The sequence below is a fragment of the Catharus ustulatus genome, chromosome 4, assembly GCF_009819885.2.
Source record: "Catharus ustulatus isolate bCatUst1 chromosome 4, bCatUst1.pri.v2, whole genome shotgun sequence".
NCBI lineage: Eukaryota > Metazoa > Chordata > Aves > Passeriformes > Turdidae > Catharus > Catharus ustulatus.
In genome coordinates this window covers 59,264,431-59,280,716 of record NC_046224.1, presented here as the reverse complement: position 1 = coordinate 59,280,716, position 16,286 = coordinate 59,264,431, and positions in this window count along the sequence as shown.

Below are 16,286 nucleotides of genomic sequence, written 5' to 3'. Positions count from 1 at the left end.
TTGTTGTGATTCGCAGGTTGAAACAGAGCACCCTCAAAATCCACATCCTGCAAAAAACCTCTCAAGCACACAGGAGTCAGTGGCTTTTCTTTTCTGCTTTTTTGCCCCTCAGCCTTTCCTTAATTTTTCTTCCAAAAAAATAGTTTTTTCTTTTAAGTGGGGGAGGGATTTGAGGATTAAGAAACTGAAAACTTTGCTGTTCCTTATTATGTTTGAGTTCTGTTCCTTATGTTTGGGTTCTGTTTGGATTTTTTTTTTAATTTCTCGCGCTTTTTTCACCACAAAGAGTTGTGCAAGGCAGGCATTTGAAGTCACCACTGCTGTTCCAAGCACCCAGTGTTTTTCCAAGGCCTTTGGAAGGGGCAGCCTGACCTGGCAGCCAGTGGACCATGCCATGATTAGTTGCCATTAAGTTGTGCAGGTGGAATGATCTGCCTCCTGTGGCAGGACAGGCAGGATCACCTGGGGCATGCCAAGGATCACCTTGGCTGCATTTCCCAGGAGCCCCATGACATTCCTGCAGGGTGGGACACAGGGCACAGCTGGAGCTGCAGGGCTAGGAGCTGTAGGAAGGGCTGAGGGGCAGCATCCAAGATGTGTGCAAGGAGATGTTCTGTCCCTGCACCTGGGATACCCCCTGGACACACAGGGATGCTGAGGAGCTGCTTTTGCAGGGGTCAGACCAACTCCCCGAACAGACTCCTGTGGGTGGTGTTACCCCACAGAATCCTGTTGGATTTTCCACTCCAGACCTGGGTTCTGGAGTGGAAAAGAACAAGCAGAACTGGCCAGGTGCATCGTGCAGGTGTGCAGCAGCTTTGTGCTGACCACAAGAACTCAGGGCACACAGGCAAAACCCTGGCCAGATTATCCAAATAAATTGTGCAAATTCAAGCATATTTTCTTTTGTACTGTAATAATCCTATTGATTGGTTGATTTATTGGGTGGAAAAACAGAAGGTGAGACAATAGGGGGAAACAGGTAAGCACCTCTAGGTGGCTGAGATCACACCTCTAAGACCTCAAGCCGAGACACAAACCTGCATTCAGCACCGAGCCTGAGAGAAATCCTCAGTGTCCAAAATTTGGAAGCTAGCAGCTGGGAACCAAAGATGTCCCTGTGCCTGAAATGTCTCAGGTGTCTTCAAGGCCCTAGGAGGGCAGGAGGGGTCTCCACTGTTACTTTTACAGTTTAGTGGAGTATGTAAGGACACCTCTGGGCTCAGTGACCATGACAGCTGAGAGCACTGGCTCCTGCTGCTGACATGCTGGCAGCCACTCCAGGGAGAGCCCTGGGAAGCCCCTTTGGAGCTGTCATGGTTCACAGCCTGGCTGTGCCAGGTCAGCCCCTGTTTGCTTCAATTCCCTGCTCTTTTGGGAGCTGCTTCCCAGGGGTCTGCAGGGCAAACAGAAAGGGCTGGCAGCAGGGGCCATTGTTTATCCCAGTGCTCTCCTGGTTACCTGCACAGCAGCAGCACTGAGGTTTTTGGATGGTTCTCCCTCCCCAGGGGTGCTGGCAGGGCCATTTCCAGCTGTGGGAGCAGTGGGATGGCTGTGCCCTGGGCAGGAGCACCAGCCCTGGGCAGCAAGCAGGGCCTGGCCACAGCACTGGCTCTGTAGCTGAAGGGCTCTAAAACACAGGGGAGGCTTTGCCTGGTGCCTGTGGTGTTTCTGTCTGGAGAAGAGCAGCCCTGGAAGTGTTTAGGGAGCAGGGAGGACAGGGGGAGGATGCACTGAGAGAGACCCGCCTGGCCATGCTGCAGCTGCCTGCCATCCACACCAGGAGTATTCCCAACTCAGCCACTCTGGAAGGAGCTGGAGCTGCCTTTTTTAGGTGCCTTCACTCACAGAGTACAAGGGCTGGGAAGAGGCTGGCACAGGATCTCTGTCCTCAGCAAGGGATGGCTCCAGGGAGGTCTGGGCTGTCAGGGGAGTCCTCACTGTCGCTGCTCCCACAGCCAGGTGTTCCATCAGAGACAAAATTGGAGCTGTGGCCCCTGCTCATCCTGGCATTTGCCACCATAGACTCATCTCATGGAAACCTGGGGAGGGCGTGAGTTTCTGTGCTTCCCTTGGAAATGGAAACTACAGCTTGGGAAAGATCTTCTGGACTTCACCTGCTCACAACACCCACAAGAGTGACCTCTCCTGCTGACCATCCCCAAAACACTACTACCACTGTGCACAGCTCTGCTGCCTTTAGCTTCACTTCATTTTAGGTTCATTTTATTTTGGTTAACCTACTCCAGATTGGCTGTTATTTTCTCTCTGGAGCCAGGGAAAGCAAAACCCTGCAGCACTGATGGAGACTCCTGGAGGAGCCGCCTGCAGTGGGTGAGCCCTGAGCAGGTTCAGGGAAAATGTGGTCACTGCAGTGTCACAGGGGTGTGACATGGCCATGGGACCCCTCTGCCAGCCTGAAGGATGCACCTGCTCCAGGCTCTTCAGCCGGGAAAACGGGGTCCCTGTCTCCCCTGTCTGTGCTCCCCAGTGATGGCAGTGGGATTAATCCCTAATCCTACACGGCTGCTGTAACCAAGGGTGGTTTTCCTCCTCCTCTGGGCTTAAGGCAGCCCTGCCTGCTGGCAGGTGACCACTCCATTTAGGCACTGGTCAGGATTAAGAGCCCTGCCGTGTTTACTGACTCCATGGCTACCAGGGAAAACCACTCCGGTTTTCCTGCCCGCTCCTCCTTCCTTATCAGTCCAGGGGTGGCTAAGGATAAATGATTAGAGGTTACGGCAAATATTACACCCGTGCTACCAACTCTGCTTTTCAAATGGAAATCAAACAGAATTAAACCTGACATAGTGCCCAGGAAGGGCGCTGGCGCTGTTGAAAGACCATTAAGCTTTAAGGAGAGGATGAGTTGCAGAAAACGTTCCGTAATTAACTTCAGCCACCCACAGCCTGCTGGAAACCAGGAAAACCTCAGTAAACATCGGCAGTTCTGAGTGTGAACAAAAGGACTCTATTCCTCCAGTTAAATACTCCCTCTAAACTTGGTAAGCGCTGTGTGCTGGCATTGGCTGTCTCAGGGGGAGGGGAAATCTCCCCTGGACCTGTTTTTCCCTGGTGTTTTGGTGGGTTTGTTGATCCTGCTCTCATGCTCCATCCCAGAGCGGAATAAATTTCCTTGGGGATGAGTAGTTTCTGCTTTGCGTAAGTGTTGTGGGATTTTTGGCTCACACAGCACCTCTAGCACCTGCCAAGGTCGGTGCTCAAGCATCTGCTAATCCTTGAGACTCGGGCTCTGGCTCAGGAGTCTGGAGCTCTGCCCAGCCAGACCAGCGTGGACTGAAGTGACTAAGGAGGGATGCCACCAACAAGGAAACCAGACAGGTCTGCTGGAATTCACCCAGCAAACATGAAACCCCTTGCAGCACACAAAGAAGGAAAAAACCTCTGTTAAATGATACTGTTGTGATCCAGCTGATGAGCACACAATCTACCCATGCCTGTTCCTTTACTTGAGGATTTTTGCCTGTTTCACAAGCTAGTTTTGGTAGCTCAGAAATCTCAGACACTGCTTTCAAACTGGTACAGGTTTCATATCAAAATGGTTCACCTCCTTCAAGAGGAAACATTTAAATGAACATGTCCAAATCCCCAAAGCTCCAGCACTCAGACTAGACCATCTTCTTTCTTGCATTAGCACATTGGAAGAGCAGCCCTGCATCAATGATGGGTCAGGCATGTTTTTTGTAAATGGACTTTTGCATCTGTATTTATATTCCTAAATGTATTTCACTTGCAAATAGCCTCTGAGTAAAGAATAATATACATCTGAAGAGTCATGAAGTGCTGTAATGCAGCAAATATCCTTAAGGACCAAGGGAGGAACAAAAAGCTTACAATGACCTTTATTCGTTTAGGAACACAGCAGTCAGTTGGGCTTAAGGAGTCCTCACTTTTATTTACCTCCACACACCACGGTGGGTTCAGTGTGAAGCACAGAGCATTTTGTCTCATGCTGCACTCACGCAGCTGCCTCCCTTCCTCCAGGAAAATTCCACTTTGTGGCCAGGAATGGTCACATCAGTGAGACAAGAAACAAATGTTTACAAATAAATGTAAACAAGGGGGTGGGGACAGTCAAACGCCGGGCATTTGTAATTTGATCTCGGTTATCAGGATCACCTGCTTTATGGGAACTGGCAGCTCTTACTGACCACAGCATTACAGATTTGGGTTTTTATTAGTAGCTATGGAATTTGTCTATTGCTGTAACTGGTGGAGTTACTTTGGGATTTTCCAGTGATTTAGGGCTTTCTGGCATTTTTTTAAAACTAGGGTTCTTGGCAGGAATAAGTGAATTTTAATGAGTATTGAAACTAACATGAAATATGATAAGGTGAATTAGAAATACACAAAAATTTTACAAATTTGACATTTTCTACATAAACATTTTCCCTCCGACTCAAAACAAATACTCCTTTTGAAACAGCATTCAAATTTTGAATATGGTTAAATCTATTTAAATGTGATAGAAATTACAATTATTTTATATAATCAGCATGACACTTTACAATCTGATCCAACCCAATTTGACAGTGATGATTAATTCAATATTCTCTAACTTTGGGCTTGGGCCAGGGAAAACTTTTGCAATCTCAGGCTCCTACAGAAAGGGACAAACAACTACTTCATTTCCATGTACTCAAATGTTTCCAGGTCACCCTGCTGCTAGCTGTAGTTACAGGGGAATTGTCCTTAGGTATTCTTGGAATGGGCAGAAAGCTGAAGCAGAGACCTGCTAGGCCATTATTGTGCAGAGAAAGGGGCTGCTGGCCTTTTGTCTGTGGTAGAACACCTCACTTTGGGTTTAAATTATGTAGCAGCCATCCTGCTTTCTCTCTGAAGGTACCACAGTGTTCCAATTTCCCTCACATCACATCTCTATTATTAATCCACTTGCTGGACATGATGTTTATTATCACGCTTCACTCAATTGCCAAAATGTATCAGAGTGCATAAATCAGGGTTGGTGCATGCTGATCAATCAATATTATAATGTCCTAATGCCTCTAAAAGGATTTATTTGTTTCTGCCAACTTCATTTTTTTAAAGAAAGCTCTTGGTAGAGGCTCAGGAACTTCATTCCAAGGTGTGAGTGTCTGCTAGCAAAGCACTCGCTGGTTTTATTCTACTTCTTTCCTCTCACAGAAACTTGATCAAGAAAACCTGGGAATAGGAACACACTGCAGTGCCAATCCCATTGAGGCAGATTGGGAATTCCATGGCACAAAAAAAGGCAGGTGTCTTAAGGGTCTCAGTCTGCAATCTGGCTCCTGGCAGGAGAACACCAGACAAGAACTGCTGGCTGCATCCCAAAAGGGTTTGATCTCTTTGCTTTTCCAAAGAGAAGGAAAACTTCTATTTGGCTAAAACTCAAGTCAGAAGAGACAGCAAGAGAACTGCTGAGACTGAAAAGCACGAGGGAGGAGAGCAGATGTGAGTGTCCTTCAGCCCAGCCAGGGTCACCAGCTGCAGCACCCCAGGACAAGCTGCTCCCTGGCATGACCCCATGAGGAGCTGCTGGGTGGAAAGGCAGGAGCAGGGCTGTACCAGACGCCCTGTGCCTGCAGGAGACTGCCCTTAGGCAAGAACTAACAGCCCCAAGGGCAAAATCACACCCTTGCTTATACCCATTTACCACGCTGGGCCTTGCAGCTCTGTGAACATCTGGGTTGAACCTGTCCTCCAAGGAAATGGTCCGTAAAACATCTGGGAGACTGATCCTGCGAGGGATCAGCGGGTGTGATATCTGGGAGACTGCTGGCTGCCTGCCTTGCTTCCATCCCCTGAGCTGTGTGCAGGCAGCCCCTGGATGTGCCCCCTGCCCTGCCGTGTCCCCAGCACTCTCCTGGGCAGGAAGGAGCAATCTAATCACCCGGTGCCAGCCACACCTCGCCCTTCTCCTTTCCCTCCTTCCCGAGCCCTTCACTTGTGCCAGGCTGGCAGAGCAGTGCCGTGACTACGCTGCTTTTACAGAATTAATCCTGTGGGAGCTCTTTCCAGCAGCATGGCTCAGCCCTGGCCAGCAGCTCGCTGGTTCATCTGAAGCAGGGACAAAGAAGAGCCACCTGTATTGTCACAGCAACCCCTCCCCAGCGGCTTTCCCCTGCCAGGTCACTCTGGAGTCGCCTCACCGGCTGACAGATGACATACGGGAACATGAGATGACATGAGAGGAACTGCTCATCAAACCAAAACCGGACCAAAAGCTTGAAAATTCTCTTACTCAGGCGATTTGAAGCTGTCAAACTAGTTCAGAGGTAATGATGCTATTACTGTGATGGGTGCTTTGGAGGCTGATTTACACCTTATTGTCTCCACGGGGACTCGGGGTGGATTTTTTGCTTCCCACACCTGGACTTGGCTCCTTCAGACCCCGCATACCCCAGCCCAGACCTGTGAGCGGTGCTGGATGGCACCTTTGAGTACTGCCCCCCTTCAAGCTTCAGGAACTGAGGGTAAGACATCCCGGAGGCACAGGCGAGATCTGAATTCTGCTGTCTGGATCCATCTCCATGTCCAGAAGCTAAGATTTTACCATCCCTGCTGTAGTAGCCCCAGGGGACACAAATGCTGGCTCTGGCACTCTTGCAGAGAGAGGTCTGGGCTCCAGACCGTCCTTCCCCACTTTGTCACCTTCCCACGGGGTGTCTGCGTGTGGCAGTGCTGCAGGTACTGCGCTCGCTTTACGAGCCCCCACGATCCAGCTGCTGGCTCCTGAATGCTCCCATGGGCTTCACAAACCCCATCCTGCCTCCCACTGCATCCGAGGGCTGCTCTCACCCAGGGACCAGGCAAGGAAGGGCATCCAAGCAGGATGCTCCAAGGAGGATGAGCGTTGACACCTTCAGTAGCAGCAACTCTCTCATTGATTTAAATTTTGCTCTGCTGCACAGACAAAAATATATTGAAAACTCTTTTAACTTCAGATTTGATTAAGACCTGCTCTGATAAAAGAAACAACACATTATTGGTGGGGAGAAGCAGTTTCAGAGGGTTTTTTTTTTTCAGAGTTTTTTTTGCAGCAGTGTCAGTATTTCTGTGGTGGAAGGGTTTGTCACAGGTACATTTGTAACACATTAGCAATACATAAATACCGAGGGAATCAAAACACGGGGCTGGAAGGCATCTGTAAAGATCTCGTGTTCTACTCTTGTTTCAGGTGGGATTATTTATGTCTAAACCATTCTTGATTACCACCTGCTTCGCAGACTCTCTGGTGATCTTCCAACGCAATCTACTCCACCCTACAGCAGCCTAGCAGGCAATGTTGCTTTTCTAAATGAAAGCCCAAATTTCCTTTCTTTGTTCATGCTCATTAAGGACTTGTTAAGCAATCATTGCCAGGAATAATTTAACAGCAAAGTTCCTCCTGCTTGAGGCTACGTTGGAAACTTGCTTCGCAACACGTCAGCAGCTCAGGTACGGGCTGCCTTTTTTTTTTTTTTTTAATTATTTGTTTGGTTTTGCTGTGTTTGTTTTTTTTTTTTTTTAACTAAAATTTTCGGTTTCCCATCTTTAGTGACTCGAGTCCGCTTAGCGTCAACAGGTGTGGGAAGAGTCCGCCTCCCCCTGCTCCTCCTCCTGTCCGTAATTAGCGGCCCCGGAGTCGGGATGTCCCTGCCCGGGGTGGGTCACCCCTGCGGGATAACAGAGGTACAGCTGTTTGGGGTAGAGCACAAACTCCTGGAAGCGGGAAGAAGAGTGCGAGGTGGGGGGATAAAAATCCTTAGGGCAATTTGAAGTGGCACAGCGGGAATTAAAAAGCCCACAGCGGCAGTGCAGGGGGTGGGGTCGTTCCGTGGGGCTCGGGGCGGGGATAGTCCCTCCTGAGGGATGGACCGACCCGACCCGACCCGACCTGACCTGGCCTGAGGGGCGGCCTCGGGAGGGGCATCCCGGTCCGGTCCGGCGGTGCGAGCGGCGGGGGCGGCGCTGCGGGACGGAGCCGCGCTCTCGGCCGAGGTGAGCCCGGGGGGTGCGGGGCTCGGCCGCACCGGGGCTGGGCGGCTCGGCCCTGCTGTCCCGCTCGGGGAAAGGGCTGTTTCAGCACGGGTCGGAGCGGCAGCGGGGCCCGGGCAGAGCGGGGCCGGCTCCGTGCGGCTCTGCGGGGCAGCTCCGAGCGCTCCCTCCCGGAGCGGCGCTTGGGGCGCGGGGTGTGCAGGGCTGTTCCCCCCGGGCTCCCCGCACCTCTGCGGGGTTTGTGCGGCTCGGGCAGCGCTGTGCGTGCAGTGGCCGAGGGGCGAGCGAGGGCGGCAGCTCGCACGCCGAGCCCACCTGTGCCGCGGGCTGGCCGGGATCCATCCTGCCCCAGCACCTCCGCTGGGATGCTGGAAGGGGGGCGGCAGGGAGAGGACGAGGAGGAAAGGGTCAGCTGGGAGGGAGAAAAGAGGAATTCCGCTCTGCCAGGGTGACTAAGAGGTCTGACTTGGCTGAGAGGGTGGAAAGACATCAGAAATGGGAAGGTGCTGCTGGCCGCCGTGTTCCCGGGCAGACGTGCTCTGGAAAACGTCGGAGTCTGGACAGGAATAAGGTCTGAGGGAGAAGGATGGAGAGTCAGAATAGAACTGTAGGAGAGGGGGAAGAGAGCACTTAAGTAAGAGACATTTTTTAAAAATACACAACTCTTGTAACTGTAATAACCTAAAACTATTATTGCTGCTGAAAAAAAAGACGAGTTTAGAAGCTTTGGCTAAAAATGAACCATCCTGGTTAAGTGAACATGTTGCTTTCTAATGCGTGAGAGGTTTCTCAGAATAGACTGGATGTTTCTTAACGCTGAAGAAGCCGGTGGTTTTGCACTATTTCCATGGGGTTTGTTGCAATGGAAGCCGGAGGAGCAAATTTCGAGAAACTTAGATACCCCTGTATTTGGGTTTTGTAGCAATCCCAGCGGGATCTCGAGGCAGTGGCTCTATAGGAGGAAGCACTGAGTGGTGAGGCACTTGTGATCGCCCTTGTCTTGTTCATGTGCCCTGTTTGGCAACACACAAATGGCCACAACCCTGCAGGGCAGGAGTGTGTGAGGCTGAGTGGAAAGCGTACCAGGTTTAGCTTCAGGTGCGCAGCTCAGGGAGCAGCTGTCCCCGTGCCTCAAGGTTTCCTTCTCATGGGATTTCTACTGACTCTCGAGGCATTTGCTCCTCCAGCCAGTAGTGGCTCCAATGAAGTTTTTCCTGTTGAGGGGCATCATTGTGCCAAGTTACCATGCACTGAAGTTTAGTGACACCAGAAGGATGCAGCTTGCTGGATGCCTGCTGTAGGATCTTCCTGTGCCAATTTGTGTGTGTCTCACTGGCACCTGTGCCACAAGGTAGAACATTCAAACTTTTAACAGAAACAGCCTTTTGCTGCTTTAGCTTTAGCAAGACTGGTCACAGCAGGTTCAGAGGAGCACCAAGGAAGAGCCTAAGGAGGGAGGGAGTGGGGCCACATCCTTTAGCAGCAAGCAGCCATCGCCTTGGCTTTTTCATCAGCAGGTACTTTGGCACAAGATGCTTATGAGTAATTCTTCCATCTTGCTTTCACTTCATTTGGTCTCTAGTACAGAGAGGAGCCTCTGTGCCAGTCACAGTCACCATAAGAAACCATACAGACATGCCTGTTCCCTGTGTAGAGGTGAGACCAGGGGAGCAGGATACCCATGAGCTGGATGTGCCTTGCTGTCAGTGCCCTGGTGGTTTGGATCAGTATGTGATGGCAGGAGACACTGGGGACACCCCTCTTGTCTTTACTTGTCCCAGTAAATCAGTGTAGCAGTGCTGTTACTCAGCTCCCTAAGGGTTGTGCTTCCCAGGTTTGTCAAAAACTTGGACTGTGTCTTCTGGCTTTGTGGTTCCTTTCTCTGCTCTCATCAGGGGGTGTGTTTTATCCTGATCAAATTAGCACTAAAACTTCAAGTTACTGGGCTGTTCAGGTTCCAGAACATATTCACAGATCTTTTGGGTGGTGCTTTGACTGGGAAACAGGTGATATGCCACCAACTCACTTGTGACTAATTTCTTTGCTGTCTTTACTGACTTGTACAATTACCTTAAACTAGGGCTGGGTTACTCTGCCCAAAAGCTTAAATGAGATCCAGTGAAATTCATATTATGGCATTGTCAACCAACCACTCCCCTGTCAGCGAAGGATTAAGTGCAATCATGTTTATTTAGATTTTTCTCTTGGAAAGTGTTCACGCTCTCTTGTAAAATTGCTTAACCTGTCTATGCAAGGTTAATGTCTCCCAATCTTTGATAAGTTCAGCCTTGCAGTTATCCTGTCAGACAGGAAAGTACTTCCTCAATACTCATAGGAGGAAAGTTGTGAGACAGAAAACAACCCCTGAGATCGTTGAAGAAATTTAGACATCAACTTCACTATGATTTCAAATTAGAGGTGACTCTTCCTGCGTCAGTTCTAAGTGACTTGCTCCTTGGTCTGTAAGAAACCTGTTCCAGAGCAGCAAAATAAACAGAGGTCCCCTAAATCCATGTGTAGTCTGCTGTTAGATTCTTTCCTTGTAGTTAGCAGTGATACTGTGAATTAACAGAATGTTCTTAATACCTGATGAGGTGGAATTCTGGCTGGTGTGTTCTCGTGGTCTCCTCGGATGTGCCACCACAGGGCAGCTCCTTTCCTAGCCATGTGCCAGTATCCTCTTAAGCTATGAGGGTTAAAACAGTGTCTTAAGTTTTATACTCCAGCACACAAGAGCCTGCATGGCTTCCTACAGAAACAGTAACAGGAAACTACTGTTTGGAAGCTGTTGGTGGCATGGAGCTGTATCAGTTTTCCAGCTCGCTCACTGCTAGCATCTGTCCTTTTGTCTCTTTGCCCTTTCCAGAAGCTTTACACAGCCGAATTCTGCCATCCCTTTCATTTTAAGTATTGATGAGGTGTTTATGTAGGTGCTTCCTGAAAACTAAAGGCTGTGAGGTACAAAGCTGCTCCTTTCAGTTAAAGAAGACCCAAATGATGGTCTACGAAAAAAAAAAAAAAGGTGTTGGGAAACTTTTCTTGACAGGGTGCTGAGAGTGATCCTCCTGTGTTATTTTGGGTGGGAAGTGAGATACCAGAGCTTTCTCCCCTGTTGTGCAATTCCATTTTCTGTCCTGCCTCACAGCTCAGGGTTTGTGGGTTGGTGGTCACCTCAGATTCCTGAAACCATCCTTCAATAGCTGCTGCTCCCCAGTGTCTCAAGGGCTGTGTCAGAGTGGGGAGGAAGGTGTTGAGCAGAACAGTTTTGGGGAACTATGCAACTGTCATGAGAAGCAAGGGGACCACAGTCCATCCTGAAGAGGATGGATGAAGGTTCAAAAAAACAAAGAAAATGAGCTGGGAGGCAGGTTACAGCTCCCACATCACTGGCATGCTGTGTTCTGCAGCAGAGAGGGCTGGCCAGCTGTGCAGTACCTGCTGCTGGGGCTTTGCTGCTCTGCTATCATGCCTGACAGGTGCAAGTAAATCTTACCTCTCGTTCATGAAATAGGCACAGAAATCTGAGGAAGGCATCAAGCTGTAGTGTTTTGTTTGTGTTTATGAGCCTTCACTAACAAACACTCAAGGTCATATGAGATCCTTGTGAGGACATGCAGAATTTCAACAAGTAGAGGGTGTTTTGTAAAGTTTAGAAAATTAATCTTCCTGGGGCTTTTTGGGTAATCCCAGGTATCTGAGTAGTGAGGAGCAGATGTCACCAGAGGGTCCTCCTGCCCTGCCACTACACCTTGGTGACCTCTGTCCTGCCCCATACCTTGGAGGCCTGGTGGGGAGGGGGTGCAGCTCATACCTGCACAACTCCCTGGAGAGTTTTGAGAGAGCTGCAGGGCAGAAATGACACTTCCCCACCAGCCCTCTCTTTGAGTAGAATCACAGAATAAGCGGAGTTGGAAGGAACCCACAAGGATCATTGATTCCAACCCCTGGCCCTGGACAGGACACCCCAACAATCCCATCCTGGGCTGAGAGCATTGTCCAAATGCTCCTTGAACTCTCTCAGGTTTGTGCTGTGATCAAATCCATGGGGAGACTGTTCAGTGCCCCAGCACCCTCTGGGTGAAGAATCTTTTTCCAAAATCCTTCCTAACCCTGCCCTGGTACCGCTCCAGCTGTTTCCTTCAGTAGTTCAGCCCTGTGTTCATTTGAGCAGGCAGTCACGATTTCAGTGTTAGAAATCTCTGCTCCTGATCAGGCATGTGAATTCTCTGTGTGAGTGCCATGTGGAGCATGAACAGTATGGAATTTTAAGAGGATGCATTCAGGGAGGTCACCAGCAATCCTGATATGCCCTGTTTGAGCTAAATGCAAATGGAATATTGTCATGAAGTGTTGTAAGTGCATGACATATTGTTGGCTTTTCACAACTATTGGGATAAATGCTATATGTATAATGTTAAAATAGCTTTTCTGTATGAGTACAGGTTTTTTCTTTTCTTCTAATAGCAAAAGTTAGACATAAGTTTTTTAGAGATAGTGTGCTTAAACTACCCGCCTAGCTGAGATATCAGCCTGTGAACGTGTGATGGGGGCCCTGCAGCTGGCACAAGAATTATCAACACTCACGGGCTGCGAAAGGCCAGGACCACCACCCAAATTAAAAGATAATAAGAAGAAAATTAAAACCCCAAGCCAAGAAACACGCATGCTCTAACAAGGCGTACCCAAGGAGTAGCCATGCTAAATAGTTCCCAAAAATTTTTAAATATGCAAGAAGGGCTATGAATATGCAACAGGTTGATGTATTGTGAAGTGTATTTGAAGGGGCATTCCTGAAACAACCGTGTGCTCTTGGCACCTTGCCAAGCACCGGGCCGTTTTAACCCTTTACTTTATGTGTGTCTCCTATTGTCTTTTCATTAAACCTGTTAAATTTTACCAAAACAGTAAAACGTGTTTTTCACATAAAGTGTGCAGAAGTGAACAGAGCCAATTGCATTAGCTCTTGGTGTTCCATACGCATTGATATCAGGCTATTGGTATTCCATGTTCCATATGTTTTGGTATTCCTCAATGAGCAGGAAGTTATACTTTAGGTGCAGGGTGTGTAAACAGGCATTTGAAATGTGGTGAGGACAGTACATGGTGCATCCTTGGGAAAGGCCCTGTGATTCCCCCTTAGGCTGTGGTTGTGGGAATGGCTTCATGCAGCCTGACCTGCAGCTGCTCCCATGCAGCCCATAGTGCTGGGACAGGACAAAGAAGCACAGATCCAAACACGAGTGCTGAGCTCTTCTCTCTGCTGCAAACTGCCTCATTCTGAGTGTTTCTAGAGACTGGCCCTGACCACAGCTCTTCACAGGCACGTGGTAGCAATTCAGAGTATCAGTTCCTATTTCTGCTCTTGGCAAACATGCTGGATTGGAAAGAACAAAGGGGTAAAAGCAGAAGGTGCAGTGCAGTTTTGACTGTGGTCTTTGGAAGGAAAGAACCCACGTGCTTTGCTTTGTGCAGTCAGTAGTTCTAGGAGGGTTTTTGCTAATTTGTTTTTGATTAAAGCTTTGACATCTTGAATTTGCCATTGGGCTTAAAAGGAAGAAAATGCTTGTCTGCAGCTGCTCTGAAACACAGTAACTGGGAACTGATTTATGTAAACTTTCAGCAACCTGTGTTTTGGTTTTATTATTATTTTTTATTTCATTTAAGGGTACCTTAACACCAAATGTATTTGCTGGGGATTACACCCACTGGTTATTTCTAAATTGCCTTAGCTCTAGATCCAAGATTAGTATGTTTAATTTTGGTGTACCAAATGTTATTTAAAAGTCTGCATTAACAATTGTGTTTTTATTCTAGTTTGAGATTTTTAAGGTTTTGTGTATTTTCTTGTGGTTTAATGTTTCCATTGGCTTTTAAAGGAAAAGCTTAAAAATAAAAAAGTCTTGGCCTTCTGGGAAAAACAAAAGCAAGGGCGAAACCTGCTGGCACGTAGGAATGGAATCATGGATTTTACCTTCTCCATGAAGCAGCAGCAAAAAGACTCTGGATTTTTTCTGATGTTAATCTGGGAAAATATCGTAGACTCAGTATCAAGGACCATATTTGACAAAGCATTTAAACCCAGTGTTTTACCTGGGCTGTGTAGAAAAGCTCTAAACTTGTCTTATATCACCTGGAATGGGTTGCAACCTTCTGAAAAAATTTGGGATGGATGTTGTGTGCCTTGCTGAGCCAATAGCACATTGCTGCAGCTGTGGGTACCCAATCCTTGGGGCTGGAACAGGATGGGGCTCTGGCAGTGTGTGACAGCTGCTTTGTGCCTGCTGGGATTGCTGCTGGGATGTGGCAAGTGCCACATGAAAGGGACTTTAGAAAACCAAAAGTTTATTCCTTGCTCTGTGTGCCGCAGGAAAAGCACTCAACAGGTCAGTCCCTGGCCTGGTGGGAAGTGCAGCCTGGGTTTGGTGAGGGAGGACCTACCTGGCTCTTGTCTCTGGCTGCTGGGATACCTCTTTGCTCCCAAGCCATCTCTGTGTTGTCCTAGCAGAGTCCTAAAGCGCCTCTTTGTGACAGGGCCTGGGAACTTACTAATGTTTGCTTTGCTTTTTAGGCAGTCACAAAGTAAAGGTAAAATCAGGAGTGGATTTCAAGCAAACACAGCTGCATGTTTGCATTGGTGTGGCAGTCATTCCTGTACTTGTGGTCTTTCCTCTTGCTCTGTTTCCTCCGATGGAACCTCAGGGCTGCATCACCTTCAGTTGTGTAGCTTCTGATGGGACTTCATCAGACATGATGGGAAGTAGTGGAGCTTCTGCTCTGGCTTCAGAAGTGTTTGCAGTGCTCCAGAGGACCCTGTGGCTTCCTTGCTGCTTTCTCTGCTGTTGCTGAAACAGCTGTTGGAACCTGCTGCTCCTGTTTGTTGCCTGAGATACTTCTATATTTCTCTCTTACTAAGCTGTGCAGTGTCTTCTAAAAAAACCAAACCAGATCATAGCTATCTCCTTGCTGTTTGTGAAGAAGTACTGAGGGAGCAGTAGTGCTCTTAACTACTCTCCCTCACAGCTGTGCTCCAGTCGAGCTGTTTGTGGAACCCAAACCCTCAGGAAAGCTTCATATTTATTTTGTAGACCAAGTTTCTGCCTTGGATTACTGAGGTAATCCCTCCTTTGTTGGCATCTTCTCCTTAATTGCAACACAAAGCCTTGCTTTCTGAGAAGTTTTCACAGGTATGTGGCAGTGCTGGGATGTCCCATCTTCCTGCTCAACTGGTAGAGAGCCCTTTGGTATGTGCTAAGGAGCTGCTTGGGACAAGCTCTTGACAGGCTTAAACAAATAATAAAATATGACATGAGAAGCCATCAAACTGTTGGCGTGACCTTTGCATTTGCAAGTAAATGACATGGCACTTAGGATCATATTTCTTCCTTCTTTGAAGAATTTTTGAAGAATTGGACAGGTAACTTTTGGAAACTGAAGTTACAACAAAGGGAAGGAAAATAAATGAATCATTCAATAAGTCAGTAACCCTCACCACCTCATTTCTTTTATAACCAGTTTTGTTTGCACTAGCTAGTGAAGAACAGGTCACCGGTTAGTAACCCAACTTTCAAATCCAAGTTTCACCTTTACAGGAAGAAAAAAACCCCTCTGTATTGAAACACTACGAAGTACTCTGTTTGAGGCAGAACCTGCAGGATCTGGGGAGCCGGGGACTGCAGGGCTGTGGAAAGGGGCTGTGATTCCAGCTGGTTTCAACCAGCTCCAAACTACACAAACACAGCCCATTGCACACCAAAACTGCAGCTGGTCAGAGCAGCACGCTCTGCCTCTGCTTGAACATTTTTAAGAAAGGGTGGAAGCTGCTAGGGACAGGATGGTGGGGTCTTGCTGTTTCTTGCAGCTGTATGGACAGAAAGTGTGTGTTACCCCTTCAGAGTCCCAAGGAAAGCAGAGGGTCTGGAGGGAAGGGCAGCTAAGCTGGAGGTGGCTGCTCCCATCAGGTGATGTGTCAGGTAGTGTAGAAACACTCCAAAGTGGCCAGTCTGAGAGGCTGAAGGTGTCTTGGAAAAGTTATAGAACAATAGGGCTTTTGTTCAATAGAGGGGGAAAGGAAATGAGAGAGAAAAAATTCTCAGCAGAGAGTTTTCTTGTTGTTTTCAGCTGAAGAATGATTAATCTGAAATGGAAAATTCTGCAATCAAGCTGACCCATAGCTCTCTTTAGGAGGCATAGTATAGTTCTGTTACATTATTCACATTTCTGGTTTGTCTGACAGAACTTCTGTTTTTACTGTTGAACTGTATTGATTTTATTTCTTTTAAATTATGCAAACTTCTATCAAAAGATAA